Raw genomic sequence first — 16,955 nt, forward strand, 5'->3', positions numbered from 1 at the left:
ATAGAGATCTGCCTGCCTCTGTCTCCAGAGTGGCTACCATGTCCAGCACTAGGCATTTTCTCAGTGATAACTTCAGTTAACTGTATTGAACACTTCCTCTCAGAACAGTTACATACTTAAATGCTGGGCACTAGGCTCTTGGAATGAGACTTGGAGAATGGTTACAACAGAGCACATAAAGACAGTTTTCAGAAGAGATTTAGTTGCAATGTAGTGGTCAGATCACACACTCTAAATTCTGTGTAATTTCAGTTTGTTTAGTGTTTTGATGGCATACAACATTTATTATGTTAAGTACCTTATATACTTTATATCCCAGTCAGAGCTCCCCCTTCCCTCTTGGCAGTCCCTTCCTTCCATCCATCCCCACCTGTCCTCCCTTGTTCCTCAGATGAGGGGAAACCTCCCAGGGACACCAACCCTCCTTGGCAAATCAAGTTGCAGTTAAGATGAGGCACATCTTCTATGGAGGCTAGACAAGGCAGCCCTGTTAGGGGAAAGAGATCCAAAGGCAGGCGTCAGTGTCAGAGGCAGCCCTGTTCCTTTCTGTGGTGTGTGCCTAACTCTCAGCTTCTGCTCACACCTGCAGCCCCTCTTCTTACCTCAAGCCCCTCAGCAGGACCGGGGAGAATCCAGATCTCCCGCACTCACACCGAAACTGGACTTCTGCTTCTGTTCTGCGTCTCCTGGGAGCCCTTCCTTAACAAAATGCAGACTAAGTGACACTTGCTTGGGTCATTTTGTAGAAAGCTTGTGTCAGGGCTGGGGCAGTGCTCAGTGGTTAAGTCCACTTGCTGCCCTTGCAGAGGACCCGAGCCCACTCCTGCACACCCAGAAAGGACAGCTTCAAAACTCCTGTAACCCCTGCTCCAGAAGATCCAATGCCCTCCTCTCACTTCCAAGGACACCTATATGTACACAGCACATGCACACACACATAAACAGATGTAAAATCTTAAGAGCTAGGTGAAGCTGGAGGCTGAGGCCTTGTGAAGTTCAAGGCCAGCCTGGACTGCATACTGAGACCCTGTCTCACAAAACAAAACACCAGAGTGAGCCGTGGATATGGTGACACATTCATATAATTCAGGAGGATGGGATAGGACGGTTAGGAATGGGGAGGAACATGGGCTGAGGATTAAGACTACCTCAAAACCAAACAGGCACAAGGACGTGGGTCCCGAGGGGTGGGGAGTTAGAGACAGTTTGATTCTGGATTCATGGATGAGAGAAGCCAAGATGCTGAGGCCTTTTCTCCCCTTCCAAATCATTTTTTGCCTGCAGATATGCAGTTTCCCACGGGGGCTGTGTGGACAGCACTGGCTTCTCTCTTTAGATGCCTCTGTTCTGGATTTCAGTAGATCTAGTCACAGACTATTTTTCTACCCTAGAGATGGTGATATTCTCAGAGACCTTGACCTGATATATGGAAGAGGAATTGCAGGAGCCTCTGCATCACTTCCATGGCTTCCTTGTCTCTTTTATAATGAATGGATGATTGTTTTGTTTGTTAATTTGTTTTTCAAATTTGTGGGTGCTCTAGGCTTTTTTTTTTAAATTATTTATTTTATATATGTGAGTACACTATAGCTGTCATCAAACACACCAGAAGAGAGCATCTGATCACATTACACATGATTGTGAACCACCATGAGGTTGGTGGGAATTGAACTCAGGAACTATGGAAGAGCCCTCAGTGCTCTAACCACTGTGCCTTCACTCCAGGCCTGCTTTTGGGATTTTTGAGAGAGACTTTCTCTGTGTAGCCCTTGCTGCCCTAGATTGGCTTTGTAGACCAGAGTGTCCTCAAAGGCTGTCCACAACCTCACAGAGTCCTGCCTGCCTCAGTTGGGATAAAGGTGTGTGTGCCACCAGGCCTGACTTAAACTGATGATTTTAATTAAGTAGAAATAAAATTAAAGAGAATATAGAATGACCATCATATAACACAACCAAATGAGGAATTACAAAGCAGGAAGTGGATCTGCAGAGAAGTGTAAAGACTGGACAGAGCAGTCTTCCCTGGGCCTGCCTAAAGTCACCTGTGGATATTAGCGCATTGCTTCAGAGAGCAGGTATGATGAGTGAGCACTGTCCCTTGATCCGGACAAGTCAGTAATCTGAACTCCAGCACTCTTCAACAGACTAATTGTAGGTACCCAAGGCCTGCAAAGCTGGCAATGTATAGGTCTGTTGCCAAGGCAACAGCTGCCATTTACCCAGAATTCCATAGCCCACCTTTACCTGAAATTATGTCACCACCAGTATATAACCAGGCAGCGCTCTTTCCCCCTACTCTTTTTCTCTTCCCCCTTTCTCCCCTTCCTTCCCACCCGCTACCCCTTCCCTATCTTAAATAAAGTCCCACGTGGAACTATCTGGCCTAGTGTGTCTCATTGCAGCTCACAGTTCCACCACGTCCCCGTGGCACGATGCGACGGGCGCGCACGAGTGAGCTCAGCAACCAGCCCCAGCCGCAGCACAGTGAGCAGACAGGACGTTCAGTGCAGAAACCAACACTAATGCCCTGTCTACAAAGTGTAGAGTGCGCAGATGGTTTAGACTTTAAGGATCCCCTAGTAGCATCTTTGCCTGTTCTTGGACCTAAGGGACGCAGTCTAAAGATGAACTCTTTCACTCCACCCTCTGCTCTTTAGCAGAGTCTTACTCAGGGTTTCTGTTCCTGCACAAACATCATGACCAAGAAGCAAGTTGTGGAGGAAAGGGTTTATTCAGCTTACACTTCCACAATGCTGTTCATCGCCAAAGGAAGTCTGGACTGGAACTCAAGGAGGTCAGAAGGCAGGAGCTGATGCAGAAGCCATGGAGGGATGTTCCTTACTGGCTTGCTTCCCCTGGCTTGCTCAGCTTGCTATTTAATAGAACTCAAGACTACTAGTCTGGGGTGGCCCTACCCACAAGGGGCCCTCCTTGATCACTAAGTGAGAAAATGCCTTACACCTGGATCTCCCTCTCTCTCTCTCTCTCTCTCTCTCTCTCTCTCTCTCTCTCTCTCTCTCTCTGGTTTTTCGTTTTTCTTTCTTTTTCTTTCTTTCTTTCTTTCTTTCTTTCTTTTTCTTTCTTTCTTCCTTTCCTTCTATCTTTCTTTCTTTTTTTTTTTGGTCAAAACAGGGTTTCTCTGAAATAGCCCTTGCTATCCTATCCCAGACATCTGTAAACCAGGTGGGATCAAACCAGAAATCTGGCTGCCTCTGCCTCCCAAGTGCTGGGATTACAGGCCTGGGCCACCACTGCCCAGATCAGCTGGATCGCATTGAGGAACTTCCTCAACTGAAGTTCCTCTTTCTCTGATTCCTCCAGCTTGTGTCAAGTTGACACACAACACCAACCAGTACAGGGCCCAAGGCCATAGGGTTGTCAAAGGAGACAGATGCAGACTGCCTGTGACCCCAGCTGGGTAATCAGCCTGGGGCAAGAGCATAGCAAACTCACAGCAAAGACATTAACAGATTGCTGAGCCCTTCCTGGAGGGAAAACATGCTAAGCCAGGGAAACATGTGCTAAGCTCACTGCCCTCTGCTCTAGAAAGGCAAGGCCTCCAATGAAACAGCTCCTTGCCAATTCCATTGATCTGCAAGTATTGGAGACTGCACAGAGCTCCTCTTCTAGCCACTGGTGAGTCAGTGGGGGACAAGGACAGATAGTACTCCATCATCCAGTTGGATCGGTGCTAAGGGTGGCAGCCTTGGGAAGGAAGAGACCATTGCCCTAGGCATGCTCACCTTTGCTTCCTGTCACATCACTTCTACTATCTATAAATGCTCTTTTATGCCACATGTGACTCTTAGCCTGCAGAGTTCTGCAAAGTGCGCTCTGGCGGATATGTCCAGTTATACATTCCATTAGCCTCTGCCTCCTAAGGTTTCCCAGGCAGGCACAGCCCTCCACACCCTGCCTGATGCTTAAACTTGAGGCTATCTGCAGAGGTTATCTTAACACAAGATAAGCTCTTCTGCAGATGTCAGTCTTCTGGGACCTGCCCATCAATGCCCAGTGGATTCACAAGGCAGGAACCAGGACAAGGGCTCTACACACTGCCTGTGCTCTTGCCTAGTTGGTACCAAGGTTACAGGTGGTTCTAGCTGTGACAAAATGCCTGCAGGCAAGGACTCTCTGATAATGAAGATGTCCTTAGATGGCTGCTGTGCTGGTTCTGCTGTGTCTCTTGCCTCTGACTCCAGGACTGAGACTGGAATCAGGCACTGCAGGAACCTCTGCATCATCTGCATGACCTCCCTGCTTCCCTGAGAAAGTAAACAGATGATCTTTTGTTCCTTCTTTTGTTTTTAGGCTTTTGTTTTGGGTGTCTTAAGATAGGATTTCTCTGTGTAGCTTTGGCTCTCCTGGATCGAGTTCTTAGCTCAGGCTGTCCTCAACTTCACACAGTTCTGACTGCCTCAGCCTCCCGAGTGCTGTGATGAAGGTGTGTGTCACCAGAACTGGTTTGAACTGATGATTTTAAGAGTAGAAATAAAATAATGAAAATAGAGAAAGACCAACATATAACACAACCAAATGTGGAATTACAAAGCAGGAAGTGGATCTGCACAGAAGTGCAAAGGTTGTAACTAGGCATCTGCCCTGGGCTAAGAGGGAGTCTGAGATCCAAAGTTAGCACTGTGGACAATTCAATACCAGCAATCACAAAAGAAAAAACGGTGACGTTGGCTTCTCCAAATGAATAAATAAGATCAACCAGCTGGGTGTTGGTGGCGGCTGAGGAAGCGGGCCGCGAAGGCAAAGGTACACGCCTTTGATCCCAGCACTTGGGAGGCAGAGGCAGGCAGATTTCAGCGTTTGAGGCCGGCCTGGTCTACAGAGTGAGTTCCAGGACAACCAAGGCTACACTGTCTTGAAAAAACAAACAACAACAACAACAAAAAAAAAAAAAAAAAAAACAACGATTAAACCTGAGCAACTCTTTGGTCTGTGGCTGTAGAGCAGTGGTGGAGTAGTTGCTTAGGATTGGAACTCTGGCTGGGCGGTGGTGGTGCACGCCTTTAATCCCAGCACTTGGGAGGCAGAGGCAGGTGGATTTCTGAGTTTGAGGCCAGCCTGGTCTACACAGTGAGTTTCAGGATAGCCTGGGCTATACAGAGAAACCCTGTCTCAAAAAAAAAGAAAGAAAGAAAGAAAGAAAGAAAGAAAGAAAGAAAGAAAGAAAGAAAGAAAGAAAAGAAAAGAAAAGAAAAGAAAAGAAAAGAAAAGAAAAGAAAAGAAAAGAAAAGAAAAGAAAAGGGAATGGAACGTTGTATTTGATCCTCAAAACATGAGGAGAGAGGGAGGGGGATGGGAGCGAGCTAGAACAGTGAAGTCTTGATCTGGATCCAACAGGCATGCAGTGAGTGCAGTCGTTCATGAAAATGAGAAACCCACCATGTTGGACAGGCTACCAATAAAACTGCAGTTTTGTAGCACTTTAAAGTAGAACCTGCTGGGAGGGGCCTAGAGCAGGTGATTCTCTATGCGAGTGCTGTTAGGATGCCAGGAATTCAAATCAGCTGGTACTACACCTGGATGGCAGTGGGATTCACCAATGAATACATCTATAGAATACACACGGAGAGTATAGAGTGTATGTGTATGTCTGTGTGTGTCTCTGTGTGTCTGTGTGTATGAGTGTGTGTGCGCGCATTTGTGAGTGTATGCATGTGTGCAGGCATGCATGCATGAATGCGCATGCGAGTGTGAGTGATCGTGTCACCTATCCATATATGGGATTAAAATCTTTCACCACGTGCTGGAGAGATGGCTCAGTGGTCAAGAGCACTGACTGGTCTTCTACAGGTCCTGAGTTCAATTCCCAACAAACCACATGTTGACTCACAACCATCTGTAATGGAATCTGATATAAATCATATGTATATATGTATATATATACATATATATGAAATGCATACTACTTAAAAAATTATTCATCACAAAAAGACAGCTAAGCACAAAAGAAAGTAGGAATGTGGAAAGAGAAGCCATAGGCACACAGGAAATGTAGCAAATCGTAAAATTACATTTCTTCTTTTCAGTACAGACTTTAAGATGCAAATGAATTAAACTCTATAAATCAAAATCAGAAGTCAGCTGAATGGGTTCTCTTTTTTGTTTGTTTGTTTTTAGTTTATGTTTGTGGATGTGTGGCAGTGTGTCTGTACATGACAAAGGACAGAGTATGCTCTATACCCTGGGGTAGGTCTTACTATGGACGAATGGATGAACCAGCACGTGGATGCTGGGAATCCCACCTGTGTCATCAGCAAGCAAGAGTGCTTTTAACCCCAGGAGCCACCACCCCTGAGTCCCACAGATTATAGGAAAGGTTCTCCACAGAAGCTACAACAGTTCTAAATATTTGTGCATCTAGCAAATGATAAAATATATGAAAAACATTTGAAGAAAACCCGGGAAAACTGAAGGGAAAAACAGACAAGTCTGGAACAGCAGTTAGAGACGAATATTTTCCTTCAATTCTGTCTCTAAATAACCATATAGGCAAGGAAAGAGAGAGTTTGAACAACAGAGGAACCCAATGTGACAGAAGTGTAGGGATTTTATCCCAGGGCAGTGTGGGCGGCAGGGCAGAGGAGAGGCAAAGGGATCTCTTGAGTTCAATTCCACTCTGTTCTAAGAGGGAATTCCAGGCTAGCCAGGAGCTACCCAAAGAAACCCTGTCTAGAAAAACCAGCCAATCAAACAACCAAAGGAACAAATAAAAACAAAAGAAAATCAATTAACAAACAACCAAGAACCTGCAATATTAATGAAGGGACCTGACCAGATTTTCAGTGTTTCTGAGCAGGAATTGTTTGGATAACAATCCCAACTCTCCAGGAAATGGAATCCAATGTAGGCAGCTGAAGGAGAGCTAGAAATTCAGGTCATTTGTTTACTTCAGAACTCAACCCATGAGAACAGAGTCACTGTGATCAAATCTAGAAGCTATAGGTTACTTGTGTTTGTGTTTGATTTTGTTATTCTGTTTTTATAAACCCATGAGAACAGAGTCACTTGGATCAAATCTAGAAGCTATAGGTTACTTGTGTTTGTGTTTGATTTTGTTATTCTGTTTTTATAAAGGATACGTTTTTATTAAGACACTTAACTTTTTCATTGTTTCTTTCTTTTTTCTTTCCTTTTCTTTCTTTCTCTTTTTTCTTTTTCTTTTTCTTTTTTTATTTTTGGTTTTTCATTGTTTTGGGGGGTTTTTGGATTTGGTTTTTTCGAGAGAGGGTTTTTCTGTATAGCCCTGGCTATCCTGAAACTCACTCTGTAGACCAGGCTGGCCTCAAACTCAGAAATCTGCCTGCCTCTGCCTCCCAGACTGCTGGGATTACAGGCATGCGCCACCACCGCCCGGCTTTTTCTTAACTTTTTAAAAATATTTTTTATTAGACCATTGAGAATTTTGTACAATATTTTTTTAAGATTTATTTATTTTATGTGAGTACATTGTCTTTCTCTTCAGACATGCCAGAAGAGGGCATAGGGTCCTATTACAGCCACCATGAAGTTGCAGGGAATTGAAATGAGGACCTGCAGGAAGAACAGGCAGTGTTCTTAACCACTGAGCCATCTCTCCAGCCCTGTTTTTGTTTTTTGGGCCACGGCTTTTCTGAGTATCCCTGGCTGTCCTGAACTCGGATTGCAGGGCAGGATGGCCTTGAACTCACAGACTTCTGTCTGCCTCTCCACCTCTGGGGTGCTCCAATTAAAGGCGTGCACCACAAGGCATGGCTCTCTAGATAAATCTTTAAGACCTTCCTTCTCAACTTTCACATCTCAAGAAGACCACGGAAACACCCTCAAGGTAAGGGGGGAACAGGCCAGTGCACTTATCCCTTACACATATCTGGTGAAATTCAGGAAAGAGACCCCAAGGCAGTTCTCTGCTTCCCCAAAGCTTCAACACTTTATACAGTTCCTCAGTGGTGACCACCAACCATAACATTATTTCTGTTACTACTTCATAACTATAATTTTTGCTACTGTAATGAATCGTAATGTAGCAGATATACAGGAATCTGATATGCGACCCTTGTGAAAGGGCGGTTCAATCCTCGGGAAGAGTCTCAATACACGCATTAAAAGCCAGATCCCTAAGGCTTCTTGCATGCAAATTCAAAACTCCCGGGGTCCCACCGGGTTGGTAGGTAGATACTCACTTCACTAGGCTCCTCCCCCGGAGGGGTGTGGTCAATGAAAGACCCCCATAAAAGTCCAAGCCAGTACTTCTGTTCTTCAGAAAGGGTTTCTCGCAGTCTGCCGAGATCACATTAGCTAGTGGTTACCATCGGAGTCCACCTCCTGCATCCTCTTGGGTAAGTCTCCAGTCTCAGTGGGAAAGGTTACCAGCCTGGACTGGAAGTTCTCAAGATGGGGAGGTCAGAAATTCTGTACTAAGGCAGAGAGAAGTATCTGAAGACATTCTATAAGGCACATGTATTTATGTTGAGAGACAAACACACCCTGTGCTGGAGCCAGTGGGGTGGAATTGTAATAAAAACAATTGTAACCATCACAGCTGTGTTTCAATATGAGATGCAGTTCCAGCTCAGCCCTGAAGCAGGCCTTGAAGGTGTCCTGAATGCCAGGACTCAGGAGCCAGATGAACACCAGTAGGAGAGTATATATGGTGACTACAACTCAAGTCCCATAATTAAAAATTAAATTTTTAAATTAAAATTTAATTTAAATTAAATGTTATTATATAATTTTAAATTAAAGTTTTTTTAATTTAATAAAGTAAATAAATCTTTAATTTTAAAAAGATTTATATAATGTATGAGTTGTGGCTGTTTTCAGACACACCAGAAGAGGCCATCAGATTCCATTACAGATGGTTGTGATCCACCATGTGGTTGCTGGGAATTGGACTCAGGACTTCTGAAAGAGCAGTCAGTGCTCCTAACCCCTGAGCCATCTCTCCAGTCCTGACAACTGTGATTTTTTTAAGCCCAGCCTTGTCTATAGAAGGAGTTTCCAGCCAGTTAAGTTCTGTCTCAAAATAAGAATTTTAAAACAATGAAATGAAGCCAGGCATGGTGGCACTTGCCCTAATCCCTGTACTACAGAGGGGAGTCAGAGGCGAAGTGCATCAAGAGCAGCCTGATCCACCTAGTAGACTTCAGGGCAGCCAGGGCTCCTAGACAGACACTGGCTCAAAAAACACTTCAAAATTACATAACTGGCAGCATTTTTTGTTGTTGGTTGTGGTTGTTGAGGTTGTTTTGTTTGTGCGGTTTGTTTGGTTTGGTTTGGTTGATTGGTTTTGTTTTTTGCTTTGTTTGTTTGTTTGTTTTTGGTTATAAGGCCTCTCTTTATAAGAATTCACTCCGTAAACCAGCTTGGCTTAGAACTCACAGAAATACACCTACTTCTGCCTTTCCAATGCTGAGATCTGTGCTACCACGCCTGGCCTCTAAAAGTCATAGTTTTAATGGTCCTGTCCAGGTGTTCAGACCCATTTGCATTGCTGAGGGCCTGTAGGTTAGAGACCAGAGCCAGTACTTTTATGTGCACCTGGATTCCTTCCAGGCTTCCTTGTGTCCTCAGATACTGATCCGGTTCTGGCAGGTTCTCTTTGGACAAATTAGAGGCATTGCCCTAGAGTGGCTTCCAGCATGGCTGTCTGGGAATGACTGTGGAGTCATGGGACAGGAAGTTTAAGATGCACTTCTGGAGCCAAGCAGCGGTGGCACACGCCTGTAATCCCAGCACTTGGGAGGCTGAGGCAGGCAGATTTCTGAGTTCCAGGCCAGCCTGGTCTACAGAGTGAGTTCCAGGACAGCCAGGGTTATAGAGAGATACCCTCTCTCGAAAGAGCCAAATCCAAAACATACACACAAAAAAAACCCAAAAGATTCTCTTCTGATCTGTGTTTTAAAATATTTATCTTTGCTTGTAATATGTATTTATATTATATATATTTTATATATTATATAATTGTCCAAGTTTCTTGCTATGTGAAGATGACTGTATGTGTCTCTGAAGGCCAAAAGAGAGTTAGGTCCCCTTGGCGTGGAGGCTTTTATGAGCCACACATACAAAAACATCCTCAAAATAGCTCTTAACCACTGAGCCATTTGCCCCTTGCGCCATAGAGGTCTGTTGGTTTGGAATATTTATGCTGTATTTTTTGGTTGTCAAGTTTGGTTTTATGTTTGTTTGCTTGTTTGCTTGTTTATTTTGGAACTAGGTTTCTTTGTGTAGCTCTGGCTGTCCTGGAACTCACTGTGTAGACCAGGCTAGCTGGAACTCAGAGATCCTCCAGGCGCTGCCTCTGGAGTGCTGGGGTTAAAGGCTTGAGCCACCACCCTTCACTTTACCTTAATCCCCCACACAGCCTGCCCCACCCCAAACTGCCGCCCCTCCCCCATGCTTCTCATAATTTTTTTTTAATGTATTCAAACAATTTTGGTTGACAGTGGTGCTGTTTTCCTTTAATGCCAGCACTAGGGAGGCAGAGGCAAGCGAGGCAGATCCCTGAGTTCAAGGCCAGCATGATCAACAAGGTCAGTTCCAGGATGGCCAGGGCTAGAGAAACCCTGCCTTGAAAAACAAAACAGATGAAATAAATAATAATAACAAATTAACTTAAAAGTAGTAAAAACAACAACATAAAAAAAAAAAACAACTACAAAGGTGGTTTAGAATATGAATAGCAGGGGTGGTGGTCCACTCTTTAACCCAGCCATCTGGAGGCAGAGACACACAGATCTATGAGTTTGAGTTAAGCGTCTTGGACAGAATGAGTTTCAGGACAGCTAGGGCTCTACAGTGAAGCTCTGTCTCAAAAAAAAAAACCAGTAATAATAAGAAGAACAATAATAATAATTCTTATTATTGTACTTATAATAATAAATAATAATAAGCTGTAATGACAATTTTTCTCCCGCTGTTGCTGGGCCTTTCTGTTTGTTAGTTCGTTTGTTTTGAGATAGGATCTCTCTATTTAGTCCTGACTGCTCTGGAACTCCTTGCTCCACATAGACCAGAATGGCCTGGAACTCACAGCAATGTTTTGGCCTCTGCCTCCCAAGTGCATTAGCCTCCAACTCTCAGCTTGCTCTTGACCTTTGAGACAAGACCTCCCTGTGTGGCTCTGCTAGGACTATCCTAGGGAATCACTTTTCCTCCTTCCCCTCTCCCACTGCACCTCAGGAGGCCAGCATTCTCCTGTGTGGCTCTGTAGAGGACAGATCTCAGGATGGTCTCTTCCCCTGCAGTCCTTCAGGAATCATGTCTGCAGCACACCCAGGTGTTTCTTTCCACTGTCAATCCTGAATCTGAATTACCCATTCATTTGATGATAGACCGACTCCTAGATACATCTCACAGTTTGGTACAGTAAAGCAAGCCCCTGTGTGTCATCCCTGTTTTCTAAGGCATTTGTGACATTTTAAATTTCTATGTTTCTTTTGGTTTTTCAAGACTGTTTCACTGTAGCCCAGCTTTCCTGAAACTCTGTAAACTAGGCTGGCCTAGAACTCATAGGTCCTCCCTCTGCCTCCTGAGTGCTGGGATTAACAGCGCTAACCACCATCACCATTCTGGCCCTCATTTACAGCTCTAGTGGTATGCAAGAATTCTGCCTCTCTATAGCTCAACAACACTAGTTACTAGTTGGGGGCCCCTCTTTGTAAATACTATGCAGCTGGGTCTGGAGAGATGGCTCAGTGGTTAAGAGCACTGTTGGTTCTTCTGAAAGTCCCGAGTTCAAATCCCAGCAACACAGGGTGGCTCACAACCATCTATAATGAGATATGACTCCCTATTCTAGTATCTGAAGACAGGTATATTATACTCACATGTAATACATTTTTTAATAAAAAATAAAAAACACTCATCCAATAATTATCTGCTCTCTCTCCTTTCCCTTTCCTATGCTGATATTGGGCCCCCTTTCACCGCCCTCTTATTAATTCATGTAACTTGAGTAATGTTTTGGAGTCCTTGGCCGCTGTGTGTGTGAGCTGTTGCATTTTGAACCTAGGGCTTCTACCAACAAGCTGTGATGGATTCCCTAGCCTTCCGTCCTTTGGTGAGATGCTGGGGTTGAATACAGGGCTTCAGTGTGATGTAGGCAATGCTGGCCTACCACTGAGCGACAGTCTCCAACCTTTTAATTTATTCGTTTATGGTTGTTGTTATTATTTGAATTTTCCAGAGGAGTTCTCTGTGTGGTCCTGGCTACCCTGGAACAGACATTGCAGAGACCAATCTCAGGTGCATCTATCTGCCTCCTGAGTGTTGGGACCATGTGGCATGTGACACCACTGCACGGCTATTTATTTATTTATTTATTTATTTGGATTTGTTTTGCTTTTTCTTTTCTTTTTTTCTTTTTCTTTTTCTTTTCTTTCTTTCTTTCTTTCTTTTTTTTTTTTTTTTTTTTTTTTTTTTTTTTTTTGAGACAGGGTTTATCTGTGTAGCCCTGGCTATCCTGAAACTCACTCTATAGACCAGGCTGGCTTCGAACTCAGAAATCTGCCTGCCTCTGCCTCCCAGAATGCTGAGATTAGAGTTGAGTGCCACCACCAGCCAGCATCTATTTATTTTTAATCACAATCTTTTGAATGTTCTTATTGTTTGTTGGTTTTTTCGTTGGTTTTTAAAAAGGGTTTCTCAGTTGCCCTGTCTGTCCTGGAACTAGCTCCATAGAACACACTGGTGTCAAATTCAGGTATCCCATTCCTTTGTATCTGGGAAAACCCTGGAATAATGCTTGAATGATGTGAAGACATTCTTAGGAGGGTGAACTAGTCACAGACCTGAACTGCCATTGTGGAAACGGTCATTTTGGAGATACTTAACACGTAGTAACAAAAGTAGGAGTGGCACCTGTGTTTTCCATCCTTTGGGTCACGTTAGGCTTTTCCTCCATTTCTTAGAGAATCTAGAAAGTTAATGAGCAAGCTCACAAGTGGACGACCTGGTCTTTCTCTTGTAGCACTTGCAAATTTTTTTAAAACAATCTTTTTGCCAGCTACCATAAATCCCATATGGATTGTATAGACACACATATATATTTCCCCAGGATTTTTTTTTAAAAAATACATGACAATCTCTCCAGTCTCTCCAACCAATCTTTTGTTCTAAATAGCACAAGTAGACTTTGAACCTACAATCTTCTTGCTTCAACCTTCCAAGTCGCTGGAACTGTAGGACTGTCACCTGAGGTGGTTTCTTCACTGTGTGCCACAGTGCATCTGTGTAGGGAAAAGGACAACATACAAGAACTGGTTTCCTTCTGTCTCTCTGTGGGTTTCAGGTTTGGATGACAATGCTTTACCCACTTGCCATCCTGCCAGCCTCCTTCCTCCCTTTCCATTTACAAATAGGTTCACCAAGTCTGCTGATCTTTAAAAAAAAAAAACTATCCATTTTTATTTCCACTGACTTTTCTCTATTGGCTCTGCTCTAATCTTATTTCCTTCCTCCAAACACTTTGGAGTTTATTTTATTCCTATGACCCCAATTGTCAATATCGGGAGCTTGCTGTTTCATGTTTCTGGGCTTTTAATGCATTTGTAGCCATACAGTAGAGTGTGCCCTACAGGGAGCAGTTTCTCCTTAAAGCAGCAATAGCCATGACTCCTGTGTCCCTAGTGACTGGTAGAATTGTTACATAATTCCTTCAAAAGCTAATTTACTCATTTAACTGGGGCTCTTCTGAAATGTTTAGAGAGCCTCTTTTGAGTAAGAAAAGATGGTGGGATGGGTTAGCTTGCCATCTGTGAGGGGCAGTGTAAGGAACAGGACTTAAGGTGGTGTCATTGACCTTCTGGTTTTTCTTCCTAGGTGATTACAACTGAAAATCCAGTCACACAAAAAGTTTAACTCCATCCTCCAAACATCTGAGGTGCTTCAGTTTGTCCCAAGTCTTCCTGACACACAAGGAAAGGTTACAAGCTCGAGCTTAGTTTCAGGTTTTGGAGCCTCTCACAGCCCCTGTGAAGGACACACAGTGCAAGTCAGTCCAGAGTCATGACTTCCTGCAGTTCCACAGTGATGACCTCTGACTATTCTACTATCCCCCAGTCAGTCTCAACAGCACAGCCTGCAAGAGCCCTTAATATACCCCTTGCAGAGCCAGCTAAGGCTGGTCCTGTTGGACAAGAAGCTATGCCTGTTGTCCAGATGATCTCCACGGAGGGCTCACACCTGACAGATGTCAATGATAGCTCCAAGTCCTTACTCACTGGATACCAGATGACAGCAGCCATGGAAAACAAGGGGACCATTTCTATTGAAGAGAACCAGAACAACTCCCTTCATGATAATCAGCTAGCAACTGTTACTGAGGGCTCCATGGTGAACTTCAATGCTGACCAAACCTCATTTGAAGACTGTCCATTCATTTCCTGGGATGACCAAGCCTCCTACGGGGGTCAGATGGTGACTTCCAGTGCTGATCAGATTTACCATGGGCATCAGAATGTGGCCTTCAATAGGGAGCAGAATGTCTATAGAAGTCTGGTGACCACTGGCAGTGGTCACCAGACAAACTTTAGGGATCAGATGACAACCTACACTGACCAGAATGTCTACAGAGATAAGATGAGTGGTGATCAGATCTACTATAATGATCAAATGACAGTTCCCAATGGAATCCAGACTCTCCATGGGGGTCAACCAGTGCCCCATGATTCTAACCAGACTCTCTATGGGGGTCAGACAATGCCTTTTGATACGAACCAGACTCTCTATGGGAGTCAGCCAATGCCCCTTGATTCTAACCAGACTGTCTATGGAGGCCAACAAATGCCCCATGATTCTAACCAGATTCTCTATGGGGGTCAGAAAATGCCTTTTGATACTTCCCAGACTATCTATGGGGGTGAAAAAATGCCACATGATTCTAACCAGACTCTCTATGGGGGTCAGACAATACCTCTTGATACTAACCAGTTTCTCTATAGAAATCAAATGAAAATCTCCACTGATGACTTCACCTATGGGACTCTGATGACACTCCCTAAGGGTAACCAAACTTTCTATGGCAGTCAGATGACAACTGCCAATGTTGAGCAGACAGTCTATGGGTTTCAGAAAATGTCCCTCAGTGGTAACCAGGCTCTCCATAGAAGTCAGAAGACCACTCCCAGTGATGAGCCAACCTTTGATGGAAACTCGATGACACCCTGTGATGGTAACCAAAGTCTCTATGGAGGTCAAAGGACAATCCACAATGGAGACCAGGCCTTCTATGAGAGTCAACCAATGATTCCCAGCACTAATGTATCTTACTACAGGGCTCAGAGAACTGATGTCCAGAATCTCTGTGGAAGTCCGAGGACAACCCCCAGAGATAATCAGACCTTCTACGGATACCATAGGACAACCGTGGATGGTAACCTAACCCTCTGTGGGGGCCAGACAACAACCCCCAATGGTGAGCAGACCTTCTACGACATGCAGATGACAACCTCCAGTGGGGAACAGACCAGTAATCCAGGATTGATGATGTCCCTTGACAGTAGCCAGATGCCCTATGATGACAGAAGCTTATACCATTCAAACTCACACTTGGACCCAGGACAGCCCTCAGCAAGCTCTTCAAACTTTCCTGTGCTACCAGGAAATCTCCCAGAGAGGAAGAAGAGCCTCAGGACTCAGAACCAAAAGAAAGGGAAGGCCCACATCTGCCCTAAATGTAGAAAGTCTTTTTCAAAATCTTGCCATCTCAAATGCCATGAACGCATTCACACTGGTGAGTGAGGATCTGTCTGTTCGTGGTGGTTGGGAGGAAAGTGGCTACACATCTGCCTTTATAAAAGTTTGACACTTATTTGAGATTATTGCCACTTCCTGGAGCTCTGCCTCTCCAGAAATCTTTTGGGAAGGGTGGCAAGTTTGAAGGTGGATTGAGAGGTTTTATTGATAATCCTGGCTGTAGGGGTAGTGTCTCATGTGCTCCAGCCTTCTGTGGTGACCTTTGCACTGCATGATGGGATAAGTGGTGTATCAATTTGTTCCCTTGTGGAGGTTTCTGGCCTCCTTTCCATAGATGAGTGCTTGCCATGCCATCTCCCTGGTCATGAACAGCCAGGTCCAAGAAATCCTACCACCTGAGTCTCCAGGGACAGAGGACTATTGACCATGTTTATTTCAGACTCTGCTTTCCCTCTTTGGGGACTCTCTTCTAGGACCATCTTCCTTGTCACTCACTCTTTCATTGGCTTTCTTTTTCATCCCTTCCTTGCCTCCTCTTTTCCTGTTTTTCTCTTTCTTCCTATCCTTGAAGTTCTCCTTTACCCTCCAACTCTTCTTCCTACCCAGCTTGTCCTTTTACTTCTGGTCCTCCCTGTCCATCTTGTTTAACTTGTGCTCTGACACTCTGGACTCTGGGCCCATCTTCCCCTGACTGTAATGAGCATCTCTTTGTCTCCGATACAGGGGAAAAGCCCTACAACTGCAAATTCCCGAAATGCACATGGGCATTCAAGCGCTCAGATGAGCTCTCCCGCCACATGAGGAAGCACACTAGACAATTGACCTTTGAGTGTGAATTCTGCCCCAACGCCTACACACGAAAGGACAACTTAAAGTCGCATCTAAAACGATGCCACCAGCCGGGTGGTGGTAGCACATGCCTTTAATCATAGCACTTGGGAGGTGGATTTCGGAGTTGGAGGCCAGCCTGGTCTACAGAGTGAGTTCCAGAACAGCCAGGGCTACACAGAGAAACCCTGTCTTGAAAAACAAAAAACAAACAAACAAACAAACAAAAATTCCAGGAGAGGGAAACTCACTTGAAGTGTAAATAAAGAATATATTGAATAAAATAACAATGATAATAATAATAATATTAATTGACTACTTTAAATGATTTTCAAAAGTTTTAGGAGATGTTTATTGGCTAAGACCTTACCTTAAGCTTACCAGAGGAGAACTTAAACCTCTGATATTTTCAAGGGGGATGCAAATCCTAATTCCCC

This window comes from Apodemus sylvaticus, chromosome 3 (genome assembly GCF_947179515.1).
Source record: "Apodemus sylvaticus chromosome 3, mApoSyl1.1, whole genome shotgun sequence".
Lineage (NCBI taxonomy): Eukaryota > Metazoa > Chordata > Mammalia > Rodentia > Muridae > Apodemus > Apodemus sylvaticus.